The following is a 12,895-nucleotide window of genomic DNA, read 5'->3' as shown; positions in this document are numbered from 1 at the left end:
ATATGTGAAGTGATTCCACTCTGAGGCTGTAGCATCCACTAAAAACTCAGCTTCTACAGCATGAAGGACTGCAAGAGAAGCAGGTTTGAGGCTAAATTGGACTCTGAAGAATTATGAAAAATGATTTCTTACTTGTTTTATCATTTCCTATCTATCAGGACAGGGTAGTATCAGTAATTGAAAAACACACTAGTTGAGACCCTGCAGTGTTTCTGCCCAAAGGACACCACAGTGAAGGGCTATGGGGAAGATGGCTATAAATTGAAAGGTCTGTATCTGGTACTCTTTTTCTTCTTTGAAGCCACCAACGGTAAAAATGACAGAATCTCTTAGACTGCCAAGGAATTTCTATTATTATCAGCTTTTTTTTTTTTTTTTTTTTTTTAAGCCACTCAACAATGCACTTCTGGACTACTCTTGCTATTTTCCCATGTAGATTTTAACATTTCTTTAGCTTTCATTGGTTGATGATTTTGATTCTATGCTGTATGTGGAGAATTGAAATGTTTACTATGCCTTTACAGCACGGAAAAAGTCCATTGCCTTCTTGAACATACACAATTTCACCACTACATAAGCTTCATTAGGTTGCGAGACCATGTATCAGGCCTTCATTTAATAGTTATTGAATCAGTAAAGAGATGCTCACATATTCTTGCACATTTAAACAGACCACTGATTGAAACAATGGTGGAAAACAAACTGATAAGAAACCAGTTGGTCATAATTTTAGGATATACTTTTTGACCTGTATGCACAGAATAAATGGCGTTGACCCATAATCAGTAGCGTGCACTTGTTAAATCATGCCCAAGAGCTGGTGTGGGTTATGCCAATTCCTCTACCGATCACAATTGTAATATTGACTTCTGGGGTGGGTGAGAGAGTCTGTCACCTTAAAACATAACCAATGGGGGTATAATTGAAACGTGACTTTAGATTAATTAGTATCGTATTCTAAGCAGGCATTTAAACACAACAGTAAACTCTGGATTACCCACAACATTCATATTAGTGAATAATCATTTGTCTTAACGTTGCTCCCTCACCAGGTTTGGTTCCCCTATCCCTCCTCAGTGTCTTTGTCCTGCCACTCTATACCCATCTTGGGACCACAAGCCTCCCCCCTCCCCACCACACACCCCCTACAATGATGTCTCAGGCCAGACTCTTTGCTGACACCTGCACTAATAGCAGGGTAGATTATCTACTGTTCTTAATTATCTCTCCCACAGCTTGCCTCCATTAGCTTGGATAATTGACTATGTATAACAGTCTTAAGCAGAACAATGTGCTATAGGAAAAAATTAAGGGAGAGAAAAAAATGAATCTTTAGTTTATATAAGATTAGCTATGTGTGGTGTCAGGCCTTGTACAGCATCTGGAGTTTTGGGGGGGAGCATCTGGTTTTCATTTGTTGGGAAAGTCATTAAGAATTCGGAATGCGCTTTTCAAAGGTTAGGAGGAAGTGCTGTGTAAATTCTTCGTTGGAAAGGTATTCAAGAGAGAGAGTTTTAAGAGGGACAGGTGCACTCTCATCCGTGAGAAGACTGGAAGCAGGAAATGATGAGAGCTGGTAAAGAAGAGGCAGATTGGCCATGAGTTTCAGAGCTGCCCTGGAGGCCTAGAGGGTGAGGATACAAATTCAGGGGAAATTGTTCATCAACAGAACAGTTACAGAAGAAGAAGAAAATGTATTTCTATATTCTTTTGAGTCAGTCCTATAGATTGCCCCTGTAATTTGTGTCTCTCTGACATGGGTAGTTATCCCTATTACATCACTAGTAACTCCAAGTATTGAATAGACTTAACAATTTCCCCAAGTTGACAAATGACGACACTGGCATTTAAACTCAGAAAGTATGATGCTTGAGGATGCACTGTGATTCAGCATGTTATTTGTACCATTTGGACTGTTTCAAAAATTGTAGCTCAAAGTTGTATTGCTTTAAAGGCAAACAAATAACAACCCAAATAAAAATAATACGAAATTATTGCTACAAGTCTATATTGCCTTAAATACGTAAATAATGAATATTATATATAGGGAGAGTGAGAATGAAAGTACATTTGTGATTTAATTCTCAGAGTACTTCCTCAAAAGAAAGAAATCTCAGGGCGCCTGGGTGGCTCAATTGGTTAAGCTTCTGCCTTCAGCTCAGGTCATGATCCCGGGGTGCTGGGATGGAGTCCCATATGGAATCCTATATCAAGTCCCATATCAGGCTCCCTGCTCAGCAGGGAATCTGCTTTTCCCTCTCCCTTTGCCTCTCCCCTCCTGCTCATGCTCTCTCTCTCTCTCAAATAAATAAAATCTTAGAAAAAAAAAAAAGAAATGTTGAATTATTACTTTGCTGCTGAACAATTCTGTAATCCTATTTTTATCTAAGTATTCCTGAGATTTCTTCTTTTTTTTTTTTTAAGATTTTATTTATTTATTTGGGAGAGAGAGAGAGCATAAGCAAGGGGAGACGCAAAGGGAGAGGGAGAAGCGGTCTCCCTGCCGAGCAGGGAGCCGGGGATGTGGGGCTCGATCTCAGGGCCCCAGGTTCATGACGGGAGCCAAAGGCAGATGCTTGACTGACTGAGCCACCCAGTCTCCCCAATAATTGAACATTTCATATTTCTTTGCGTTAGATTACATAATAATGCAAACTTCTTTAATTTTATGTATTTTAAAATTAATTTTCATAATGAAAATAAAGGTCACTTATATACTTATCTATTATGAGCACTTTAGATAACCTACTAAGACTTCCTGGTATATTATTATTATTGAGGTTCTAGGGGGAAAAAAAGAGATAATTTTGCTCTCATACCTCTTATGAGTTGACCTCACAAAAATGAGTGTGCAAAAAAGAAAGTGTACTTTGAAGTGATTTGTTAATAGATCTGGTGTGAGACATAGTTGCTTAAAGCTTGTTCTTTTTTTTTTTAATTCAGATTTCATCTTGCTTTGTTTCGCATGCTGCTAGAAGTGTTTGAAGCTGAAAGGTTTTCATTTGTGTTTTTGCTGACTTGCACATTTCATACAATAGGCCTTGTTATTAAGGGTCTTATCATGGTCAGTGCAATTTGCAGTGTTAGCTAATTTTTGAAACTAGTAGTGAATTTGAAATTAATTACAGACTATTTTGGGTTCATTAGTGTCCATGAAGCGTTGTATGCCTGTTTGTTTGTTTTTAATTGATTAGAAGGGACAGAGACAACAAATGCGGCTTTTCTCCTATGCAGAAACAAAGTGGGCGATCTTCAACTAAAACAGAGATGGTAGGAACAGCAAAGACAATATAATCAGATGATTTGGCAATGAGAGAACAGCTGCATCTATCCTCTCTGCTATTTGTACATCCCGAAGCATGGACTAAGAGGGACAATGTTAAAATAATTAAGCGACAGAAACAAAGAAAACGCAAGTTTTACAATTTCATGCATATTTACCAGAAGGGGCCAAAGTTCTAAGCATTCCGTATAATCAAATAATTTATTAGGTTTGTGAGGTTAACTGCTTACAGCTAAACAACTTGTAGCTTAATTGCTTCTCATACTAGAGTAGAGTTAGAAATGTCTTTCTGCCCCCTATCCCCAAAGCAGGAAACCCAGCCTCGGGCACTGATAGTGCTCTACAGAAAACAGTAGGTAGCATAATTCAGCCATGTCAAATTAATGTTGCTATCCTGGGAACATAGATAGCATAATGAAGGAAGAATAAGGACATTTAGGAGAGAGAGTCCTTCAGTAGGACATCCCTTCTGGTTTCCGTTTGTGTGCATAAAATAATGATTTATATCCCATTAAAAATAATATTCTGGGAATTAATTTTGAGAGACTGGATATGCATTTTAGATTCACCCTTTTGTGTTCCTTCCTCTTTTTAATATTTGGTAATTCTCTGTCCTAACTATCCAAGTTTCTACCAGGGTCAGGGGGTGGAGCATTGTATAAAACCTGAGCAAGGAAATACTGAATTGAATATATTTTTGTGTGTGCAGTTCTCTATATAAATCTCCTTGTAAGCTAAGTCCATGACTGCTCTCTGCTCCTGTGGTTTAAAGTCATCCTCGCTCTCGTTAGATGATAGATTATCAGCAAAGAGAAACAGCAGGTTTGAATTCACAATGATAGATAATGGGCTGAATAAAAGTGTGCTCTTGAACTTGGCTGAACAGCCAGGCTCATCACTTGAGACGTTTAAGAATACACTGGATCAAGGAAATGAAAATGCCCTTCAGGGAAAATCATTTTCTATATGCATAGATAATCTGTCTTTTCAAGATTTTGTTTTCTGTGAAAAGTGGAACTAATGATATACCAACAGGCGTCTGAGAAATCTTCTTTAAACTCGCACACACACACAAAAGCTGACAACCACTGTGTGAGAGTGGAGAAGAGGCAGCCTGTCTAACTCTGGGTGACGAGTGACAAATCTGGGATGGGCTCAGCCATGCCCACCGTGCACCAGTCAGCTGAGCACCTAGTGCCACGCTCTAGGCCATCCTTTCAATACCATTTGTACAATGCACAGAGAAAGAAGGGGAATGAGGAGTAATTCATACAAATGATTAGAGAATCATCTAAGACGGTGAGGAGAGAGGATCGTACTTTTCCAGAACTCACAAAGTCATATTTTGACATGCTATGATGACCTGTGCAGAAATCACCTCCTTGAATTATTCGGCAAAATACACAAAGTACCAGTACATGAGAGTTCCTAAATCATCACTAGGAAGATACTCAAAGGTAAGTTCCCAAACTAAGTTTCATATGATTAATACAATTTCAAAAATTATACCGATTCAAGGACTAAAGTATTAGCTTTATTTCCAAAACAATCTTGGACACAAATGCAGTGGTGATTAAACAGTGAGAGAGAGAGAAGGAGAGACTGAAAGTCATCTTACTCCATTATTTGTTTTAATCAGCAATAGCAAATGAGATATGACCTGTTCCAGATATTTGGATTTCTTAATGCGTTGCAGTAAATAGATTGTTGTTCATCTTATAATAGATTGGGCTTGGGGCGCCTGGGTGGCTCAGTCATTAAGCGTCTGCCTTCGGCGCAGGTCATGATCCCAGGGTCCTGGGATCGAGCCCCGCATCGGGCTCCCTGCTCTGCGGGAAGCCTGCTTCTCCCTCTCCCACTCCCTCTGCTTGCGTTCCCTCTCTTGCTGTGTCTCTCTCTGTCAAATAAATAAATAAAATCTTTAAAAAAAAAAATAGATTGGGCTCATTGCCTGGGGAGGGGCACTGCATTATAATTAAAATGTTGTCAGAGGGGTTACTAGAGAATATTTCCCCAGGTTCTAAATTCCTTTAACCGGAGTGTTCATTGTGTTTTATAAACATTTATGTGTTACCATTGAGTAAACTTCTGAGGTTTTGATTTTTATTTCTCTTTCTGAGAGAAGCATGAGGGCATTTTATATTATCTCTTCTAAGACGCAGTTTATCTGTGGCTAAAAGGAAGTTAGTTCTATAAAGAAAGAACCAAATATTGCAAAGGTATATCATCAGATTTTTATGTATTTCTGAATATTGCAGATAAAAATGTGCCTTAGAAAACTTTCCAATCAGTTTCTGGGAAAGAAAGTTTGCATAAAGAAAAGTAGTGTTATCTTCACCTGATCCGCAAGTTGCCTTTATTTTCCATTTTCACAATACTAATTCCAGTTTCTTCGCCAGGGGAAAGGAGTTGTTTACCCAGGGCAAGGATCACCTTGCTGCTCTCCATCCAGCCCCAATTCATCCCTGGGCTGCTCTGGTCCTTTTACCCGTTAATGACTAGAGCCAGGGAGATGAAAGAAGTAGGAAAGAGCTTACTGACAGGCACAGGTGCATTCCAGTGAGGGTGCTCTGTGAATGTGGTCATTTGCTAATAGGGATACTCCCCGGGGGGATGGTTTCCCGGGTTTCTCAGGTACAGGTCTTGCTATGCTCCTCCATTTGCAGTACTTCTGAGGTGGGCACTACTGGTCTCAAATAGTCCATTCTACTTATGATCCCTACTTCAGGCCCAGGGGTATCCAGACGTCCATCCTTTGGTTGGAATGACATCAACTTACCAGGCAGTGATCTATGTAACATTTAAAAGGGCTTCAGCCTGCACATGGTACACGTCTTGCCACAAGTCAGAGAACAACATATACCTTTCTTCTGCCTTTAGTGAGATTTACTCCTGCTGCAGCCTCTGTACTCTGCCAACCAGTATATATGGACATTCTTCTTTTTTTTTAGATTCTCAAAGTCCTTTATTGTACAATGTTATCTGTTTGGGAAAGAGGTGCCAAAGGACTAACGGGTACATAACGAAGTAGATAAATATGCCAAGCCTTTTCTCTTTTCTTTTTAAAATCAGGCATTGTAAACAAGAAAGCAGGCATTAATTACATAAGAATAGTTTTCCATGGGGCGCCTGGGTGGCTCAGTCGTCTGCCTTCAGCTCAGGTCATGATCCCAGAGTCCTGGGATCGAGTCGCACATCAGGCTCCCTGCTCAGCGGGAAGCCTGCTTCTCCCTCTCCCGCTCCCCCTGCTTGTGTTCCCTCTCTCTCTCTGTGTCTCTCTCTGTTAAATAAATAAATAAAATCTTTTAAAAAAATAGTTTTCCATAGTAACGTAAGTCATCTTGTTATTAGCAGCAGCAAAGGAAGACAGCGATGCAGATGTTTACCCTCCATGGACCTTTTAAGATATAGTCCTGGTACCAGTTTCTGTGCCTAAAAATTTTCAAGGGCCAAGTGCTTCTCTTAATTTCAAGGGCCAGTGCTTCTCAATGATCCTTCCACTTGGTCTAGATCAAGAGGGAGAAACTGCCGGAAATTGGTGATAGGTTGAGGGTTGCAAATCAGCTGTTGCCACACTCTTAGTAATCTGCACACAGTGCATCACCTCATTTTGGGAATGTGGCAACATACAGCAGCTATAGTTTGGTTCTTGACCTTCCGGCAAGAGGTTAACTAAATACAGAAGGAGTTGTGCTTTAAAATCCTTTTCTATGCATATGCGGGTACGAGTTTTATCCTGAAGGCCACAAAGAGTCACGATAGAATTTTTGCTAGGTGAACGAAATAAATAATGTTGTAGGGAGGTCATTCCAGCAGCAGCATAGGCAACAGATGGGAGGAAATGACACCTATTTTAAGGAGATGTGTCAGGGCAGCGTTGCAGTAACCGAAATAAGACGCAATCAAGGAATTAGAATCTGTATGACATCATTATTCTTTGCAGACAGGGAGTGAGAATAAGAGACATTAAACAAGGTTTGTGGCTTAAACAACAAAACACAAAGTGATGCCATTAATTGAGATGGGGAATACAGGAGAAGGATAACCTTGGATGAAAGATGGTGGTCAAAGAGTCCCTGGGTTATGTCATGAAAGATAGCTATGTGTTTACACACATATATGCATGTTATCTATACTAACATTCATGTGTATCATGTAAATTCTTCTCAATGAATCGTTTTGCCACCTTTATATAAAAATCCAAATTGGAAGACTCAGAAAGAAGCACAGGATTCAGGTGACCCCATTGCAAACTTCAGGCAAGATTCTGGTGCTTGGGACAGGTAAACAAATAATAAGCATCGTTTGTATGTTTCCACACATCATAGGCACATAACTGAACTATTAACTTTATACCACACTATTATGCTGGAGTTTGGGAGGCCATTTCAACTGGGGCTTCATCAACTACATTTTTTCAAATGAATAAAACTTTGCTCACCTCTGCAATGGCTCATCGCATTCCACCAATTTAAAGTAAATAAAGAAAATGGGGATTCAGCTTATTCACATGGAATCAAGAGGTGTTAGTCTGGAAATATTTTCTTGTGAATCAAAATCAAATAGTTTGGTTGAGTGATGGCTAAAATATTTCAGGGCTTTCTGAAGCCAAGTGGAATGGCTGCTTTTTTCATGCTTCTATCTCCTTGTTAGTGTTATTTAGAGAAGGTCTCATGTAGAGAGCAAAATGGAGTCTCTCATGTCAAGCAGGGGCCTGTGACAAGCAATGACGCAAGCAGTTAAGGGATATCAGCAGGACCAATATCAGCCGACACCCCAGAACTGATAACGAGCAGAACCAGAGGAGGCAGAGGAGGTCTGCAGGGACCCAAAACCAATTAAATCCCTTTAAAAAGGGGACGGTTGGAGCTCAAACTGTCAGACTCTTCAGACCTGACTCCTCTATGTCTGACTACTTAAAAAAGGCAACTGTTGCCGAAGGCTCTGCCCAATCGATCTCCAAACAGAACCGAGAGCCTTCTCTGCTTGAGCATCAGATGCAGTCCGTGCCCAGCGCTGATCCGGACCAGACCTAGGCCTTAGCTCAATTGCGCGCCCTCATACTGACATGGCGTTTGGTTCGTTCACTTCCTGCACCCTTCTGTTAGCTTGTGTGTTGTGTGGCTTGTCCTCTGTCCTGCTTTGTGTGCTGTGTAAGAAGCCAAGTTTAATCACATGGTGATCATTGAATTTGGAATCCTGAACCTGCTTTATAATTGTGATTTAATTTTGCTTTATGATTGAATAAAGCTGACATTGTGGAAAGACACAACTGGTGTGTGAGCCTTCATAGCATGCTCATGACACCTCAGAACCAAAACCAAAATCAAACACAAAGAAAGTCAGTTTGTCAAGTATAGTGCTCATGATGTGTACCTTGTACTTAGATTAGGTCTCAGCTCAGTTAAAAACATGATTTATTCCTAAATTACCCACAGTGGCTGTGTTCAATTGTAGATGTGACCATAACTCCTTTCAGTTACTCCCATCAACAGGTGGAATCTTTTCCTCCATTCCTTGAATCTGGGCAGGTCTCATAACATGCTTTGGCCAATAGAATTTGGCAGAAGTGATGTAGTGGTTCTGAGCACAAACATCGAGAGTCCTGTGTGTTTCTTCACCTTCTCACTCTTGGCTGCCTAGTGAACAAGCCTAGGCTTAACTGCTGTATGATGAGAGAACGATCCAGGTATCCCTATTGTCCCCAGATGTCAGCTGACCAACACCCAAACATGAGTGCTAGACTATCTGAGGTGGCTGGTATCCAGCTATTCCACCAGCTGAGCGCAAATATATGGATGAGTTAAGATCAACCCAGTCTGACCCAGATCAGCAGAACCATCCAGCCAACTCATAGATTCATCAACAGTGATAAATGGTGGTTGTTTTAAGCCTCTAAATTTTGGGGTTGTTTGCAAAAGCTAACTGATAGAGAAGCTACTCTTAATAAATTATTGGCAAGCTTAATTTGCTCAAGTCTCCTACTTTCTGAGATATTTACTTAAGTCTGACTGCAGGGATTTAATGCAGACATACAAGCCAATGATCAAAATAGGTACAAAGGGCCAGTTATCACGTAAACAAAAATCTAGACTTTGATCATAACTATACTTTTCATTGGTGTTTTATTTATAATTATGATAAATTATGTAACTAGAACATAGACTGAGGGAGGTGTTATTTTCTAACTTTCAAATTTTAGATTGTTCAAATATTAAGGAATATTAGTGGTATTAATATTTTTAAGACAGGAAAAAAAAGTTTGTTTACTCAATTGATTGCCCTATATTTGGAATTTATATCAAGAATGGAAGAGAGTTAAGTACTTTTCTGTCCATGTTCCCTCACTATTTTACTGCTAATTACAGTGTTATGATAAAATCTTCCATCCTAAAATTCAAGATATCCAGACCAAGATATAGGAAAATATGTATATACTTAATAAACACATTTTAAAAAGAAAGATGTCAGCAAATAGAGAGTAATAGGGCCACTACTTATTCTCATGTCATACTGCCCATCATTAGTGGTTTGGATTTAGCTAATTTCTATTGGGATCAACAAAGAGCACACTGTGACTAATTATCTAATCTATACCTCCAGGGTTTTAGTTATGTTCTCTTGTTCAGTTTAAAAATATCCACATGCAGTACAAGATTTTCTATAGCTTTTAAAAAGAATTTTTGGTGCATAAATAAACACAATTAGCTATTATATTAAATGACATTAATCTACTTGGAACATTTCCAACAAGCATGGTCAGTATGAAAGTAGATATCTTTCAGATGGAAACATTATGTTTTTTATTCATAAGAAAATGTGGATAGATGGGGCGCCTGGGTGGCTCAGTCGTTAAGCGTCTGCCTTCGGCTCAGGTCATGATCCCAGGGTCCTGGGATCGAGCCCCACATTGGGCTCCCTGCTCCGCGGGAAGCCTGCTTCTCCCTCTCCCACTCGCCCTGCTTGTGTTCCCTCTCTTGCTGTGTCTCTCTCTGTCAAATAGATAAATAAAATCTTAAAAAAAAAATGTGGATAGAGTCAACTGAATTCATTTTATCGTGATATTACTAACATTTAATAAAACTATTTTTAAAAGAACACCATGGGAACAATTAGAATTTTATGATTAACACAAGTACACTTTTTAGCATCTTTCACAGTTTCCAGGTAAAATGAGCAAAGATAAGCATAGTGTGCTTCTTTTTTCTTTATTCATTTAATAACCACATATAATTTACTCTGTGGCAGACATTGTTATAAGTGTTTATGAATATCAGCTCCTTTAATCCTCATAAAAACCCTAGAAATACTTTTATTAAAGTTGAGACAAAAAGAAAAATTGAGACAAAGAGAGGTTAAGAAACTTGATCAAGATTACCTGGCTAATAAATAGAAGAATATAGATTTCAACCCAGGAAGTCTGATTCTTATCATCCATGTTTTAATGACTATTCTATAAAGTCAGTTTGTTTCCTGAGTTCATCACATTGATATCATTAAATATTTGGTCTTATACGCCAGAAAAGAGACAATATTTCTTTTCCTAAAGCCATGAGATAATTTCCCTGGTATGGGCTCTCTTCAGCTATTCTATGTAATCTTTCATGTGATACTGCACTCACAATGCTCAGAGTTGATTTTGCCTTTTTTTTAAGATCTAACGGCATGCTAGATATCTAGATGAAGGCTAAAGATGTTTTTCAAATATCTGATATGTAGCCTAACCAATGCTAGATATAGAAAAGTTCTTGAGTACTTGAGTCAACAGTATTATTTATTTACTGTATTATATAATATATATGCCTATATGTAGGTATATACTTACAACTAAAATTCACTGCACTGAAAAACATTCTAAATATTCCATATTATAGTTGCCTAAAACCCAAAGTGAAGCAACAGATGGAGGGGAGGATACAGAGAGTCGCCAGGGGTGCTTGCTAATTATCGTGTACTACTGTAGCCACCAGAACTGTATGTAAATTGTCAGTTGTATATTATATTTATCACCAATGTCATCCTTTATCTGCAGGCTATTTTCAGAAGCTAAGTACTCTGCCCAAACTATTAACCACTTCATTTAGTCCAAAGTGGAAAGGGGGCTTTTATGAGTAGAAATGTATGGTGGTGGCAGTCGAATTCATAATTTAGTAATGCATCATGAATCCTTAACTTTCCCATTTAAATATTCTACTTTGTGGGCAAATACAGATTCTCTTTCAACAGTATGGCCATAAAATATTATCTCCAGGAAATAAAAAATTATTCTAATGTGGCATAACACCAAGATATTATTTCTCAGTCAACTTTTAGCTATATTATTCCTTCAGGCAATATTTAATGCTGCCATTATAAAATATTTTGACAGAACATAATTTCTGTAAACCTAAATGCTGCAAGGGATTTTTTTTTTTTTTTGAGATAAACTCAACCTTCTTGTGGAAAAATCAAATGAGCTTTTATAAACATGGGAGGTTATGTTCTGTAGAAGGAAATATGACCATTATGTAGACAAGACAATACAATGTCAGTTGAAACAATATGACTCCTGCAATATTCTATTAAGAATGCATCCAAATTTTATATGTCAAAGTGAAAATGTAGATAGATAATGACTGGAAATTTAAGTGTAGGCATCACTTAGAAACTATTTTTAAAGTTAAGGGAATGAAATTAGATAGCAAAAGAGTGTTATAAAATATCAGGTATTCTGACAAGTGTCTGAAGACCCACATGGGTAAAAGAGCACGAAGAAGTAAATTTGTGTGGCACAGTAACAGTAGGTGAAGTCATGCCTGTCTAACGTGTCTTTTCTTTTGACTTTTCTTCTGACTTGTACCTTTGAGAACAGAATGAGGAAGAAAGAGTGAAAAGACGTTTACCTTTAGGTAAATGTTAGGGAGATTATATATTACAAACACTCAGACAGAAGTTAAACAGATCAGTGTTTCAAGACATAGGTCCTTTTTTTTCTGGAATTATTTGTAGGGCACATATGGATCAGCTATGGTGCATATATGAAGTCAGGTAGACTTATTCTAAGGTTTATGAACTTCAAGTCTGCCAGAATAGATGATAGCGAGTAACATGAGTTTGCTTCAGCATGCCAGAAAGAAAAGGAAAAGCAAAGTTGTGCTATTGTCTACATTTCAAGTGAAAATGTGAAGAGATTTTTGAATTGAACAATTAGGAAAAGTGAGAGCACCCCCCCAAAAAAAATCAAAATGAGGAGGGAAGATCATAAAAGGGAAAACACAAATAATGATCCAAATAAATGCAAGTTAAAACAAGGATGATGTATTGTTCTTTGTTCATCAAAATGAAAAGATTTTTATTTTTAATTTTTTAAGATTTTATTATTTATTTGCCAGAGAGAGAGAGGGCACAAGCAGGGGGAAGAGGCAGGCAGAGGGAGAAGCAGCTCCCTGCTGAGCAAGGAGCCCAGTGCAGGACCCTGGAATCATAACCTGAGCGAAGGTAGACACTTAACCGATTGAGCTACGCAGGTGTCCCAGAATGAAAAAAATTTTAAATGGTAATTAAAATACTAAGTATGCAATAGTGCAGTTGTTCTCAAAGAGCTATCCAGGGACCCCTGGGAATCGCCAAGGA

Source organism: Neomonachus schauinslandi, chromosome 1, assembly GCF_002201575.2.
Source record: "Neomonachus schauinslandi chromosome 1, ASM220157v2, whole genome shotgun sequence".
In the NCBI taxonomy this organism is placed as follows: Eukaryota; Metazoa; Chordata; class Mammalia; order Carnivora; family Phocidae; genus Neomonachus; species Neomonachus schauinslandi.
This window is presented reverse-complemented; position numbering follows the sequence as displayed.